Source organism: Bos grunniens, chromosome 27 (assembly GCF_055505025.1).
Source record: "Bos grunniens cultivar Pamir isolate PY7600 chromosome 27, Bosgru_T2T1.0, whole genome shotgun sequence".
Taxonomy (NCBI): domain Eukaryota; kingdom Metazoa; phylum Chordata; class Mammalia; order Artiodactyla; family Bovidae; genus Bos; species Bos grunniens.
In genome coordinates, this window is record NC_141191.1 from 1,994,678 (window position 1) to 2,010,451 (window position 15,774).

Genomic DNA, 15,774 nt, shown 5'->3' on the forward strand with positions numbered 1-15,774 from the left:
GCAGGGTCGTCTCCTCTGGGGCTAATGTCCATTTAGAAAGTATTATTATTATGACATTTTTAAGATTGTTTGAAGGCAAAAAGTGAAATAAAGACCTGAGTTTACGGAACTACTCCCATTCCAGGCATCTGACTTGCTAAAGTTCTTTTGTGCCTTGAAATTTCACTGGATCTGCTCTTGCTTTTTCAACTTGTACGAATAGCTATGAATTCTTCCAAAGGGCTTCTGGGAATTAGTATTTTCTATTAGCAGTTCGAGAAACTTCACAACAATAGAGTTAAAACAGGGAGTCATTTGTATGCTTCGCAGAGATGCCAGCCTGAATGGTTGGTCGTTTCTGAGTCCCTGGCAGGTGATACTGGGCGCAGGTCCAGGCTGACTCAGCTTATGGTCCAGCGGCTGCAGCGACGTGGCTTCACTCAGGAGGGACCCTGTCCCTCCGACAGAGGAATCTCAAAGGATGAGGAAGAACCATTTCCAGTGGGATTGTGAAGGGAATTCTGCTAGTGGGCCTCCCACAGAAACTCAGCTGCTTCATTTGCCCAAAGTGGCCTGACAAACATTCTTAATTGGTAGATACAGCATTTAGAAGTAGCACAGGTCTTTATGTTTATCCAATCTTTGTTCTGAAGATAATTCACTCACACTTAAGTGATTCCTTCTTCATTTGCATAGAGGTATGTTTAAGACCCTTATTTCAGTAATGACTTCTGCTCATCCTCTGTCCTAGGCTTTTATAACAAAGTGAAGGTAGAGCAATAAGTCAGGAGGGGATCCTAGACACCATGGCTGCCGCGTATGGGATACCCTGTTGTGGGGGGCCTGACATCTGGGCCCTGACCCCATCCCTGTCCACATGCGGTGGGTCAGGAGGTTGGAGGTGCTCTGCAGAAAGAGACTGAATTTGAAACATGGATGTAAATTTCTCATAGGTAATTCCAGTGGAAAATCAGCTTCCTCAAGGAGCCATTTGAACCAAAGCATCTCGGCTGCTTGCTTGCTATCCGTGTCAAATCTGCTTTAAAATCAAGCAACACAAGTTATGTTTTATTTAACCTGTGTCGTTTGTGGTGACGAGGTCCACGCAAGGGTTCTCTTCACTGGCCCTGCCTGCACGTGTCATGTGTCCGAGTGCCCCATGCCACCCACATGTCCCTGATGTGGGTCTGCCCTGATCCAGGGCAGCAGTGTATAAGTGAAATGGATCTTGAGTTCATGTGCATGAGTGTGCTGTCTCGGGGGTGGGGTATTGAACATGACCCCTGATGGGGCTGGCCATCCAGACTTGTCCACAGGCGCAGGGAGCCCGGGGAGCTATGGACCTCTGCGGTCACCAAATAATTATGTGGGGAAGCTCTTCATCTGTCAAGAAACCCCAGAGGGCGAATCCTTAAGACTTTGCCTCTTCTTAAAACCTCTGAGAGAACTTTTACTGACATACACTTTTACTTAAATGTAATGTCAGTGACTTTCACAGTAGGTTCTCATTTACCAGGAAAGAGAATGAAGTAGCCATGCTTGAAGATGGGAGTTAGAAACGTGTCCAGATGGTCAGTAGCATATGACACAGCCCTGAAAAGAAGGGGGCTTCTGACACAGGAAGCATGATGGACTGAGGGCACTGTGTGCTGGAGGTGTCCAGCCACAGGAGGGCGGATCCTGTGAGTGCGCCTCAGCAAGTCTTCTCGGAGTTGCAGGGCGGGCTGTAGACGGTGGTGGATGTCAGTGCAGTGGGGGCAGGGCAGTTCGGGAGATGAGAGAGTTCTGGGCACAGCGGTGGGGATGTTTGCACAACAGTATGACTGTGCTTAATGCCCCTGTGTGTACTCAGTAATGGTGTGAAATAGTAGATTGTATGTTTATTTTACCAGAATTAAAGCAGCATGTATATATATATAAAACAGAGCAATGCAATCCCATGGGAAATGCTCAAAGAAAAAAATAAATCGATGTATATAATCATATATATTATAAAATGATATTTGTCATAAATCCCTCTCTTTATGTGAATGTAAATAGTTCAGTGTTCAGTCCCTCTGTGTGGTGGTCACGTCCTCTGTAAGATCAGAGAGAAGCTGAGTGCAGCCCCCAGTGGAGGCCACACACTTGAAGAGTGATTTCAGAGGGTGAACCGTGTCCTCTACTAGATTATTATTCGAGACTTTTGTAGATACATGTTCTCCTGAGCTGAATGCAAATGGTTGTCATCTGGTCTCTGAAGTGTTCAAGTCCTGGTGGCGGCTACCTTCTCCAGGTCGTCCAGAGGAGGCACACAGGGCCACTCAGGGAGGCGTGGTGCTCCTGCCCAGCATCACGCCCCTCCCACCCCATCCCCACTCCCCAGCTTTGTTCACAGAGGCAACAGGGGGTGCGCGTGGGCAGAGCTCATGTATGTGGACCGGGGCTCACGGTCACTCACAAAGCAGAGGCACTCAGAGAGACATGGGCCCTCTGCCCCCTGGGGGGTGAGGATGGGGTGTGTTGCTGTCAGAAGTGGGATGACAGAGCAGGGCTGTGGGAGGCAGCCTCAGACACCGGGGTGCGCTCTGGAAGAAGATTCTCCCCCCATACCAAGCTGGTGACTCGGGGGCACAGAGGAGGGGGAGGGCAGCTGAGGGGACAGGAGCCCTGCCCGGGGTCTCAGGGAGGGCTGGGGGCAGCTGCAGGGTGCCCTGGGGTCCAGGCGGAGTTGGGTCTCCTCCCCTCTGGAGGTGTTTGGATGCGTTCCTTGGGGCATCTCAAGCCAGCATAGCCTGTGTGACTCTGTTCCCAGGAGCCCTTCCTGGGGGCAGGGGCCCAGCTCCACCCCAGGGTCCAGGAGCTCCATCCGGCGCAGGTCTGGTGAGAATGGGCCCCGGTGAGCCTGACCACCTTCGCTGTGGGGCCCCTTGGCCATCCTCAGAGCCCAATGGCATTTGGGGTCAGAACACATGCGGCTGGTGTGCGTGGGGCCAGGACAAACCTTAGGACACAGTGCCCCCTGAGTCCCACAGGGCACAGTGCCTGCCTGGGCCCACGAGCTGCGAACGGGCTGAAGCCCGGGCGTGGCTGGCGCCGGGGCTGGAGCGCGCTCACCGCTGCTGTCGGTGACAGGTCCGCTGCCTGGGAGGGGAGCCGTCCTCAGGGCCCCGCATCCCTGGGCGGGCCTGGGAGGCAGCCATCCCCAGTTCTTGACAGAATTAAAGGATGTTTTTCTCTAGACAGAGAAGGAGACTTAACTGAAAATTAAGATCGTCCTCAAGGGGCAGGGACCTGAGACAGCAGCGCTTGGCCTCTCCTGGGCCTGTGAGGCGGCAGCTTCACAGCAGCCCCGCACCAGCCACAGGCGCCGCTCTGGGCGGGGACAGGGACGGGCGCCCAGCGTCCTCACAGTGCTTGTTGCGGACGGTGGTGCTACCCACTGGAGAGCTCCTGTCCCGCTGCTGTTTGTGGGGCTCGGGGAACAGCAGAGTTGCCGAGGACAATTATGTGGGTGGAGCTGCTTGGTGAGCGGGACACGCATGTGAGCAGTAGACTGACGTCGCGGTAGCTGAACATTGTCTAGTCATGGGGGCCTCGGCCGGCCGGAGTGCCCAACAGCGAGCTGCCCCGAGGGACTTGAAGATGAGACTCATTCCGCCGCTGGGCTCCGTGGTGCGTAGACCGCTCAGCCTCCCAGAGGCAGGCTCCCTTGCATGTCTTAGATGTGTTCTCTTCTGGGAAGAGTCTTAGCAGACGGCAGAAGCGGGGCAGTCTATTAATCAAATCTAGTTACTGCGTCGAGAGGCAGAGTTAAATGCCCCAAAAATGAATTTCCCTTCCTAATAAAATGTGACTTGTGTGCTGCTTGGGTCAGGACATGATCACGCATGTGTCTGAAATGAACGCTTGGGGTATTTACAGCAGGGGACATCCCGGGCTTCAAGCTCACTGGGCTTGGCTTCGTTGGAGGCCGACTGGGGGTCTGTGCAGTGGGGGCTACAGGGGGTCCCCAGAGGGTCACTAGCAGCACAGGGTGGGTGCTGAGCTTGGAGCCCCTGCACTGGGGGGTGGGGGCCGGGGACCGGACGTGCACTCTTTGGGGGTCTGTGGGCAGAGAAGCACTGAGCTCACGGACATGGCCCAGCCCCCGAGGGTGTCCCGTGGAAGGCCCACTGGGGCTGCTTATGTCCCCTATGGGTCACCTCTGAGCTGGGTCAGGGGACAGTCACAGCTCAGAGTGGGGAGGGTTGAGCTTTCTGGCCCAGGGCCGGCTACTCCTGCCCCCTTGGCCAGGTGGAGTCTGAGGTTCGGAGTCAGGCCAGGGCAGGAGGGAAGGCAGAAGTGTTCTTGAGCACCAACTTTGCTGGAATATTTTGTCTTATCCTTGCCTGAGTTTCACACTTCCCAGAGAGCACGTCCCAGACTAGTCCAGGTGAAGGTTTTCCTGGTCTGCGCAGGATAGAGACCAGAGTGGGTTTTGCTCTGGACACCGGCTTGGTGTCTGACCCGTGCCCCAGAGCCAGCAGGGGCGGCTTCTCCTGTGTGTGCCATGGCCCATGTTCAACAGCGTCCCCAGGATCATAACGGAACCCCTTTCCATCTGGAGAAACAGCACAGCGTGAAAGGAAGGCTGGGCCTCTGGACCGCCCCCCACCCAGGGTTCTCTGTGTCCTCTGTGTGACCTGGGCCGCCTCCTAAACCGCTGCGTGGCACAGACTTCCCATCTGAAAGTGGGGGTAGAGGCATCGTCTCCCTACCTGCAGTGGGCTGCATGTCTCTGTCACTCTGACATTCACCTTGAACCCTAATGCCCTGGCGATGGTGTCCGGGGGGCCTTCAGGAGGTGATCCGGAGGTGAGGTGGGTCCCCCATAATGGGAGCAGTGTCCTGACACAGAACCCAGAGCTCCCAGCCCTTCCTCCACGAGGGGTGCCTTGTTGGTGCCCTGGCCTCAGCTTTAGCCTCCAGGCCTGGGAGCATAGTGTGTGAGCCACCCTGCGCGGGGCTGTGTTCCTGCAGCCTCAGTGGACGGGGATGCTCCCTGGCGTGGCTGTGAGAGCTGAAGGGTTTCTGCCTGTAAAACGCACAAGGTAGCACCTGACGTATCACCGAGGCTGTAGGTTTCCTCAGACGGTATGAATGTGGCAGGGTCTCTAGGAGTCCCTCTTCTCCTTGGTGACAGTCCAGATAATCAAGGAGCTGAGGCTGCAGCCACGAGACTCTGAGCTGCAGAGACTCCCCAGCAAGACCGCCGCTCTGTGAAGTCGGGCCGTGAAGACCCTCCTGGGCAAGGGTCTGACCAGCCCACCTCCGTGGTCTTCCCATCCAGAAGCCCGCCCCTTCGTTCTGTGTGGCAGGCTGTGCACTGTGTGCTCTTGTGGTCCACCGTGTAGCCCCCACCTGCGGGGACAGTGCAGGAGTGTGAGCCAGTCTGGGAGCTCAGGGCTGGGCCAGGACGAGCCCCAGTTCCCCAGAAGATGGGGGGCATCACCCTCGGGCCCCCGCCCTGGAGGCCATAGCCGTGGGTCCCCAAGGAGCCACTCCCCACAGTGAAAGCCTCGTCCCCCAACAGGCGTGTGGGGCTCACGGACAATCGCAGAAGCCTGGGGTCCTGGGACGGCGCCATGGAATGTGAGAGTATAGCCTCGAGTGGGTGTGTTGCTCAGTGAATGTGACTGTCCCCTCACGGACCCCCCCTCAGCCTGAACTCGTGAGGTAGGCGAGACCCTCCTGTTCTGAGTCCAGTCGGTGCTGTTTATTGGGTTTCATGGGTTGTCAAGTGACTGACTGATGGTGAATTCTGCTGGCCGTCCTGCCATCTCTTCCGCGGCTGCCCGGGTTGGAGAGGAAGGACAGACAGGAGAGGTGGCCTTGCTTCCTGAGGTCGGGTGTGGGTGACGTGTACGCGGTCCCGGGTGTGCCTGTCGGCAGACTGATAGGCAGCCTCGCCTGCAGGCCCCACGCTGTCTCGATAGTTCCTGAAGATTCTGTAATACCCTCCACGTTGGCTTCAGTTTGGGGTGAGGAAGACTTGGAGTCAGAAAGCGTGGGTGTGAATTTGAATCCTCACACAAGGCATTCACCGTTTCCTTGTCCCTTCGGCTCTTGTCCTGTAAGTCTGGGTAATGGTAGGTCCCCCTCAGGGTGTGAGCCGGCAGATGGTGAGGTTGGAAACCTCCAGCACAGTACGTGGGCCGTGGTGGGGCTGAGGAAGAATCAGCTGGCCTCGAGTCTGAACAGGGTTGATGGCAAGAAGCAGAAACCAAAGCAAAACTCAGCAGCAGCCAACAGCTTTTGGCTGAATACGTAGAAGGGAGATCCCAAGGTTTCTTGTGCCAAAGGAAACTGAAAGATAAACCTGGTGCACATCTCCAAACAAACCCAGAGCTGCTCTGAGAGTCGGGAGGGTCTGGGGGACCTTACACATTCACCACACTGCCTCACCTCCTGGATGCTCATCATCGAGGGTTTGGAAACCCAGCACCTGCTCTTGGGACAGAGTCCTGTGGGCAAAGCACAGATGGTCTCCAGGAGGACCGCCTGGGCCCCTGCTTCTGAAGCGTCATCTTGAGCGGAGATGTGAAAATGGCCTGGTTTGGGAGGCAGTGCGCTGGGGACGCTGTCATGGTGCTCACCTTTCTCTTGCCAGCAGAGCAAGGCCAGAGGTCAAGAGCAGCTGGAAGTCAGTCTCATTTTGGGTCCAGAGAACAGAGACAGGTGTATGTGGGGCTCTGGTCTACAGGAGTGTGCACGTAGGAGTGGAGGGGGAGTTGGTTCTGTGGACAGAGGCCAGCAGGGTGAGCTGGAGCCCTGAAGATGCTTGGGTTCCCCTGGTGGGGGAGGCACTGAGTTCAGGCCGGCGTGGCCACACGCAGGAGGCGCCTGAGGGTCCTGCAGGCGCGTAGCGTGTGCGCGAGGCCCTCACGCCGATCATCTGCGGCGGTGGGCGGGTGTACACCTCTGTGACCTGAGGCCCATTTGGACCAGCACTCTAGGTTACCCACTGCGCAGCAGCTGCTCACGGGTTTTCAGATTCCTTGTAAGAGAAGCAGGCATCAAGGTTCATGGTGCAGACGTGCACAGAGCATTCTACAGTGAAGCTGTGTGAGCGCCTGCCTGTCTCCAGGTGGGACGGCCCTGGCAAATGATAAAGTGGGTTCCTGAGCTGTGATGATGTGGACAGGTTTTGTGGACTAACCTGGTCTTCAGTGGTTTCACCCCGGGTGCTGTGTCTCAGCTCCTCCACTGGTCAGCTTCCAGAGAGCGGGGACTCGGGTGGAGATGAGCCGCAGTTCAGAGGGCGTGTTCCACGCGCGTTTATGCCTCGTGGAGAGTGCACGAGTATGGTTCAGGGCGGGTGGCCCGCAGCACTAGCTGGAGTTCAGGATGCAGGTGAGGGATCTGGGCCCCCAGGGGAGGGCAGGGTGGAGGCCCCCAGGAGCCCCCAGGAGCGGCGTCTGCAGGGTCTCCCCTAAGGCTCCCACTGGACAGAGTGTACCCCAATGCCTGTGCTACTCAGACGCTCCCTTAGCCCCAGAAGAGCCTGGGCATCTGGGCGAACCCTGCCTAGAACACAGGGCTTCTGCGGCTGGGAGTGAATGTGCCCTAGAGCCGGCTCCTTCCTGCTCCTCGGTGGCTGTGCAGGCTCTGAGTCCCACCGAGCCCGCGGGAGTTGCAGTGGGCGGCTGCACACGCATGGTTCGGGGCCTACTCCGAGTGCACCTCCACCGCCTCCCTGGGGGCTGAGGGTCCGGGTGAAAGTTCGCAGCCCAGCGTGTGGTGAGACCCCCCCCCGAGCCTGGACTGAGTCAAGTGAAAGGAAGCTGGTCCTCGGCAGGCCCATCATGGTGTCGCTTCCTCCAACAAGGAAATCTTCAGAATGCTGGTGTCCTTGAGGTGACTGCAGACTCCCAGGAGTGGTGGCGTTGTCTTTGTGAGGAGTAGAGTGATGTCTGCCTCGGGTAAGAGGGTGGGTTAATTGTTCTGTGTGAACGTGAGCACGGATGACCGTGTGTACACGTTCTCACACGATAGACTCTACTGGGAGCTGTTTCCCTAACCGTTTTTAATTGGTCCCATTTTTAAAATGTGTGATTTTTTCCTGTGAGTGTGTATTGGCAGACTTGGTTTACCGTGCTAGTTTACACCCGATCCTTTCTGTCCTGAGGCATCCAGGGCGCAGAGTGACACTCCCTGTAGCAGGGTTTCTGATCTTTGGTAGAAATAGCTTTATTTCAAGCCACAGTTGTTGAAGTCATGTGAGTTCCTGCTCATCAGCACAGCATCTTCCCATAGAGACTGTGTGACTAGAAGACTGCCTCCCGCTGCCCCGCCCTGGACCTGCGCCCGGGTGCCCTGTCTGCAAGTCCTCTCCAGGCGTTCCTTTGCTCATCGGGTCTTCAGTGGACAGTGAACGGTGGGTGCTGAGCGGGGCTCTGCCCCCTGGGTGAGTGGAGGGGTTGGAGAGATGGGTCCGTGGCCGTGTCGCAGCTCCCATCACGGCACACTGGTCTGCTCTCCTGGAGCCTGGCCAGAGCTTCCGGGAGGTTCTTTGAACATGAGAGGCTTGTGGCCTGAACCTCGAATTCGGTCTCCTTCCACTGCCTTCAGGAGACTGGTTGGAGGGAGGGAGGCAGAGCTCTGTCAGCCCAGAGTGCGGGGCCACTGTCTGCCTCCTCCCACTGTGATTGGGTGGGCATCACAGGGGACAGTGAGTGAGACAGCCGGGCGCCGGGAGAGCCAGGGCACCTGGGGAGGCCCTGTCCTGGATCGGGAGCACCCATGACCTGCAGTTCTGGAGAGGGACCGCCCCTGCCCTGCCATCCCGGAGTGGGAGCTCCCATGCCCACCATCCTGGAGAGGGGCCACCCCGCCAAACTGTCCTGGAGAGGGTCTGCCCCTGCCCCGCTGTCCTAGAGCGGGGAGCACCCATGCCCACTATCCTGGAGAGGGCCTGCCCATGCCCCGCCGTCCTGGAGAGGGCCTGCCCCTGCCCTGCCATCCTGGAGAGGGCCCACCCCTGCCCCGCCGTCCTGGAGCAGGAGGGCCTGTGGAAGGGCCTGTGGGCTGGGAGGAGAGGTGGGCGTGTCTGGGAATGGGCCGCTGCCTCTGGCCATGCAGGGACAGGCCCCCTGTCCGAAGGTGGCGCAGTCGGTCCTGATGCCCCCCTCCAGAGCTGGACGAGGTGGGAAGAAGGACCTGTCCAGTGGCCTGGAGCATGCCTGGTGACCCCCAGAGCCGTCCTGCTGGAGTGGGCCCCACACTGTGCTGAGATCAGAGCCAGGCTAGGGGTGTGGTGGGGCTGCCCACCTGGGCCCACCCCGAGCCGGCCTCCCGTGGTCCCCGCGCTGCCTGTTCCGACCTGGCCCTGCGGAGGTCTGCACGGTGACGTGTGGACGCCGTCCAGTACAGGACTGTTCTCCCAGGACTCACCTGGCTTCCCCAACAGGTTGTGTTTTTCGTCTTGTTTTCTTTGGGGGAATTTGTTAAAAATTTTAATGGGAGGATAAGTGCTTTACAACACTGTGTTTGCTTCTGCCATACAGCAGCGGGAATCAGCCACAAGTACACCCGTGTCCCCTTCCTGCTGACCCCCCACCACCCCACCCTCACAGGGTCACAGAGCCCTGGCTGTGCTCCCTGCCCAACGGGAGCCTGGTCAGCATAGCCAAGACGCACTGGAGCTCAGCTGCCGCAGCCCACGCCTGACAGTAGTGTACCACGTGGATGGACCACGCTGTCTGTGCCGTGACATGGGGTCTGTCTGAATTGCATGAAGGCTCTTTGTCCTTATCCTATGCAGTTACATTGCAGCAAACATGCTTGTGGTTGGTGAATATGTTCATGCGTTTCACCCACCTCCTTTCTCAAAACTACAAATGTTTTGTGTTCGCCTCAACCTGACTCTCCTGTTCGGAGAATTTTTAGTAGATAAATATGGTGGAATCTCCCTTCTTTCCTTCCTCTTTTTCGGCGGCAGGGGTGGAGGGGTGTGGGCAGGACCTTATTTGTTAGTTTAGTTTAGCCTTGAAAACAACATTTCTCTTATTCCCCTGCCCAGCAGGTTCCCTCACGTTTGATAGCAGAGGTCTGTCAGACTCCAAACTGAACTCGGCATGCCCCGGGCTGAGCAGGAGACCAGCCCTGGGGATATGTCCACTGGAGTGGCTGCTGCTCAGCAGGTGGGGTGACTGGGGTCAGGGGGATGGGGGGCTATCCATTCCGTCTGCCTGGAGTAGCTGCTGCTCAGCAGGTGGGGTGACTGGGGTCAGGGGGATGGGGGGCTATCCATTCCGTCTGCCTGGGGGCTCTCACACAGCCTGCCTGGGGCCCCTCACACAGCCTGCCTGGGGCCCATGAGTGTCCAGGCCTGCAAGATAACCGTGCAGACTGTCCTGTCTGGACTGCCTCACAGCACAGGAAAGCCACGTTTGCTGGGGCCCTGGAATGAGCACGCTAACCGCTTTGTGAATTAGGACTGGAAGGCATCCCCATTAATCTACCTTTACAACAATTTCAGTTACAAGTGTCTTTTGTATCCTAGAGTGCAAAGAAAAAAAGCAAAGAACAATGCTTTCCATCACTGTGACTCAGGTAGGATTTAGCTTTGCTGAAGTCACACCTGGGGTTTCACAGTAAAGCACTGTAAAGTCTGAGCTGGACCCCGGGCCTTGGTGACCAGACGTGGGGTGTTTCCAGGAGCACACGTGGGAAATGCTGCTTTCTATGGGGACTCTAGAAGAAAAGCACTACATGGTCATAGATTTGGACTAAAACCTGGAAAAATGGCCCATCGTAAACCTGAGTGGGCCTTTCAAATAATCTGTGAATAGTCTCTCATTTGTCCCCCAGAGAAGAACAGGATGCACAGACGGTATTCGTTCTCCTCGTCTCCTCCTCACGTCTCAGTCAGTGTTTCTCCGTCTCTCTCCTTCCCACACCCCGCCCCTTTTGAATAGAACCTAAAATGACTTTCTCTTCAATGCTTTGTAAATTTATTAACATTCACTGGCAACAGTGTTATGGGTTAGCATCACCTGTCCCTCTAGATACTAGCTTTATTCTCTCCCATTGGTGTAAAATTATTTTTTTTCATAAACTTCTTTCCTCTGAAACAAAGGGCATGTAACTACTAACCATACGCTCCCAAGACACTCAGAGCAGAGAATATATTTTTTTCCTTGTCTTGTTTTGGAGTGAGGGGCTGTGACCTTAAAACAGTTAGCATCTGATCTACTCTGGGTGCTTAACGAGCAGGCGGTGTCACCAGTGGGAGGAAGCATCTCTGACCCTCCCCTGGCCACTGTCCGAGTGCTGACACCTGAGCACATGTCAGCCACTGCCCCAGGGCTCCCTCTGCCCCTTGCATGAGCTGGGCACTGTATTCTGGGGCCGCAGCTGATGGCTGGAGACTGGTGGGGACGTCCTTATGGATGGACATCAAGGATGGCTCGCTCCTGGGGATGGCTTGGGTTCTGGAGAAGTGGAACATCTCCCACATTTTTAAAAATTAGGTCTGTAAAGCGCACTACTTTATTCAACAATTATATACGCTCCTCTTTCCCATCATTTATCACAGGTCACTGTGCTTGGATGTTCTGACCGTTCACCTCCCTGTGTCACGGCTCAGAGCTGATGAAAACCCCGCAGAACCTTCACTGACCTGTGGTTTTAGCTAATCTGCGCTGTTGCCGTCAGTCAGCTCGTGCTTTTCATGAGTGTGAAATAGCACTAGTATCTGTGGGCCTCGCTGGTTTTGCCTTTGCACATGCAGCCCCCAGGTGAGGTTTTCATTCTCCCGGCTGCATCCTATCCTGTTCTGTGCCTAAGTCCTAGTTACCACTGCTGTTTCTTTGCCCTCAGACAGGCCTGCAGAGAGCCATTTCTTACCGTTAATACTTGCAGCACTTCTCAGTTTCTGACCCAAACCATGTGTCTCAGTTCTGGCAGGCTCAGCCGGGATGGACTGTAAGTGTGTCCCAGCCATGACGTGTGGCCTTATATGTGATGGGGATGCCTGACCATTTCCCAGAAGCACCGTCTGTTATTGGAGCCTGGTTTACACAAGCCCAGAGAGGGCATGCGGTCCTTCTCCACCTGGGTTGGCCAGGCCCCTGAACATCATGGAAGGAGCTGTGGGACCGAAACTCTGTGACACCCCTGATGAACACTCAGCTCTTGAGCAAATGTGTTCTCATGAAAAAATGAGTTTTTTCCATTATCAGGAATGGAATTTCCTATAACAGCATCACACTTATTTTATAACGCAGTCTAGGTGCCACATTTGTCTGTCTCCATAAACCATGAACTGTGTAATAATAAGCAGGCCTAGACTTTGTTTGAATTCAGTGTAGCCACTTGTTTCCAATCATATCCTGCAAACGAAACCCACTCAGCTCTTGAAAACAGAGCCTATTGCCTCCTGCTGTCTAGTAAGATTCAAGTCTACTATGAAAGCTGTGATTTATGTTTTATTAGATAGAGATGATAACAGAATGGCTATTTATTACAAATGCAAGTTGATTATTTGTGCATTTTAGAATTGCATGTTTTAACTCATGTAGCTTATGAAATAGATGTTTGGAAATTTGAAAGCGAAATGTTGCAGAGGAGCACACTGCCCCGTGGTCAGTCCGCATGGCCAGGGCTGAAGCCAGGGCGGGGCAGGACACGCAAGGAGCTGGATGGACGGGCACCACGGGAACCCAGGGCCCCCGCCCTGGAAACTCTGTACTCACTCCACAGACTCTGCCAGCTCTACCAGGCTGTGGTTTCATTTCACGCATCTCAAAGCCAGGAGACAATGAGGATGGTGTCTGTTTTCCTCACCAAGTTGGCAAATTCTTGAACAGAGAGCTGTGTAGATTCTGCCTTTAGATGGATGACAGATGCTCCTTCCTGCCTGGCTGTGAACTTCCAGCACTGTGCTCTTCACTCACAGAAATACATTGGTTTTTAAAGCACGCCCCCGGGAGTGGCCCCCAGGTAGCGGCATGTGTGCATCTGGCCCTAAGGATCACAGACAGCGGGGGGCGTCCTTGCTCCCGGGCTGTGTGGACCTGACTCCGTGTCCTGATCCCACTGCTGGTCATGTCCGGACCTCCTCACATGTGGTCAGGACACTGTGCTAACACCTGCTTCAGGATCAAGACCGAAAACCCTGTGCACATCACAGCCCCATTCAGACCCCACCGCTCCGTGTCTGCGTGTTCTGCAGACTCAGAGCCTGGTGCTTCCAGCAAGGCCCGTGTGCAGGTCCCCAAAGCGTCCACTCAGGTGTGGCTGGTGGGTTGATGGCTCCAAGGGCTCACGTAGACTGTGAGGGGAGTCAGAGATGTGCATTCTTTCCTGTATCTTTTAGTAGTGAATAGAACACACAAAATATTTGAAAATAGCACCATTCTCCCATTAAAAATAACAGTTTCTTTATTTTAATATTTTTCTTCTTGCTTAAAAAGAAGTAGCCCCAAAACTTAATACTGAGTGACTAGCTGTTTTATATACTTAGGCACATGTGTCAGAAATCTTGAAACACTAGAATTTAGTAAGTTTTCCCAAAGCACACAACATGTCCAAACCATCCTCTGATAATTTTAAAGAAGGAAATCAAGCCTTCATTAGCATTTGATCAGTATTGGAAGTAAAACCTGAAGGCATAATGCACGTTGTACTTAGACAAAATATCAGAAATACTGTGAGTTAGGCAGCCCGTGTGTGCAGAGTCAGTGATGCCAACACCTCTCCCCAGAGACTCTAAGATGCTTTGGCCACTCACAGCAGTGGGTTTTTAGTGTCAGCAGATCATGGCCACCTCAGAGTTCCAGCTCACGGACTATCTTGTCTTCATGTACAGACGTGAAAATTGGAGTCAAGTGTTTAAGTCAGGTGGTCTTAAAAAAGTAAAATTGGTTAAAAATTAAAGACAATGATATGCTTTTTTAGAACTCAGGAAAGCACCACTGACATTTGCTGTCGTAATTCTAAATTCCATAAAACACTGGGGGGAAACAGCTCATTAATATTTCACCAGGGAGGCTCCCTTCTCCAAGTAGTACCTCAGAAGTAGACAGACACCCATTCTGTCGATTTCATTTTTTACTTCATTTTCTAAAATCAGATGAACTGTTGTGTCTGTAGCTGGGAACCCAGTTGGATTTGATTTTTGGTGTGCTTCACGTTTCACACAGGTATACACTTTTTTTTTTTACCTGATAACTAGAATCTTGCCTGTTTTGATAGGAAAGAGGCATTCTTTGTGGCAGAAAGACACACTTCATTGGAACAGCCCAGATTAATGGTTGAAAGTCAGTAGACCATAAATGACCCTGAAGTCAACAGACCGTGAGCCAGGTGACCCCCAGATCCCACGTCTGTTAGGTGAGGTGGTAACGCCCATGCACAGGGTCGCCCGATATAATCACAGCTGACGCGTCTCAGTGCTTCACCTCTGCTCAGGTGACACAGGGCACATACTTGAAACAAACCAGTTAATTAGTTGTGATTAATATTTATAATCCACAAATGTATCCCTCTTTCTTCATTTAGAAAGAGTGATTTGGAGGAAGAGGGTTTCAGGTGATGGGAATTTTCGTGTTCTGTTGTGTCTCTGTGGATGGATGGCTCTACGTGTTTACTTATTTTTTAATCAACCCTTATTCAAAAAAATGATAAAAGGCAACTCAGTGGTAGGAGTTCACATTCAAAAGGAAGCAGAATTTGAAAGATAAGGGAACAGAAGGGACCTGACATACATGAGATGCTGTGGAGTCTTGAGATGGCCAGACATCTGCATCCAGGTGTGAGCAGCCAGATGAAACAGGGGTCGATTGTGTCTGTTCAGTAGGAGCAGGTGTCCAGCCTGTGGGGACCCACCACCCCTGGGCCCGAGGAGGGGCATCCCCACTGTGGTTTCACCAGGAGCCAAGAAGTGCTGCAGGGCCATACTGCACACCTGCATCTTGTAACCACGGCAACCAGCTGCCTGGCTCTCCTCCTGGGCGGGCACCACATCAAAGTGCAGCCATGCTAGGGGGCAGGCAGGGCGGGAGGAGGGCACCGGATGCTGTGGAGGCTCAGCCCGGAGCCTGAGAGGGATTCTCCCCCGGGGCAGGTCTGGCGTATCCTGCAGGGGCCACTCCCTCAGTCCTGGGGCTGCAAGTCCTGGGTGTGCTCCAGGTAGCACTGGGGCCTGATTCTGAACCTGGAAAGGCCTTCACCCCACACACATTCACTTGGGCACTTGATTTTCTTAAAAAAGATATGCACTCTTTTCTTTAATTTTGAGAAAAATTACGTATTTATGTTTAATTACATGTGAAATATAAAATGCTTCTTATTAAAAAGGAATAAAAGCAGGATCCAACCTTTAAGGGAAAAATAGAGTCTTTCATCTGCTTTCCCTGGGCCCCAGAGTCCTGTCTACTGCCACTGCTGTGAGCCAGAGATCGTGCCCGTGCACGGGGGGTGGGGGGCGCGGGCACTCATGAAAATGCCCTGCCAGGGTTTCACATTAAATATGCTTGCTGTGAGGTTCTGGTAAGATACCAGATGAGAAATGCCTTATTTTAAAGGCATTTCTTTTGATTTCTACTTGCAGAGGGTTTTCATCTAGAATATATTTTGAATGCTCTGCTGCTTGGGAGACGTCTATTACAGGAATTATGGTTTCTCCTTTGATCTGTCAATTTTGCTGTTACGCCGTATGATACCAAGTTATTCTTCTGCTTCTGAGATATGCCCTACTGATTACGGTGCTCTTTTAATACAAAGCATATTTGATGGTGAATATTTTACTTAGAATGTTTGCACATTTGT

The 15,774-nt window shown here is 53.8% G+C and overlaps 1 protein-coding gene and 1 long non-coding RNA gene across 3 annotated transcripts in view; both read left to right on the forward strand.

Annotated features, from left to right (window-relative positions):
* The window catches only part of DLGAP2 (DLG associated protein 2), a 637,838-nt gene that overhangs the window by 288,953 nt on the left and 333,111 nt on the right, over window positions 1-15,774 (forward strand). The gene's annotated exons all lie outside the window — the stretch shown is intronic.
* LOC147343397 (uncharacterized) lies at window positions 9,082-9,910 on the forward strand. Its single transcript, XR_015156084.1, has 2 exons — window positions 9,082-9,409; window positions 9,507-9,910. It is a non-coding gene; the product is annotated as an uncharacterized LOC147343397 (long non-coding RNA).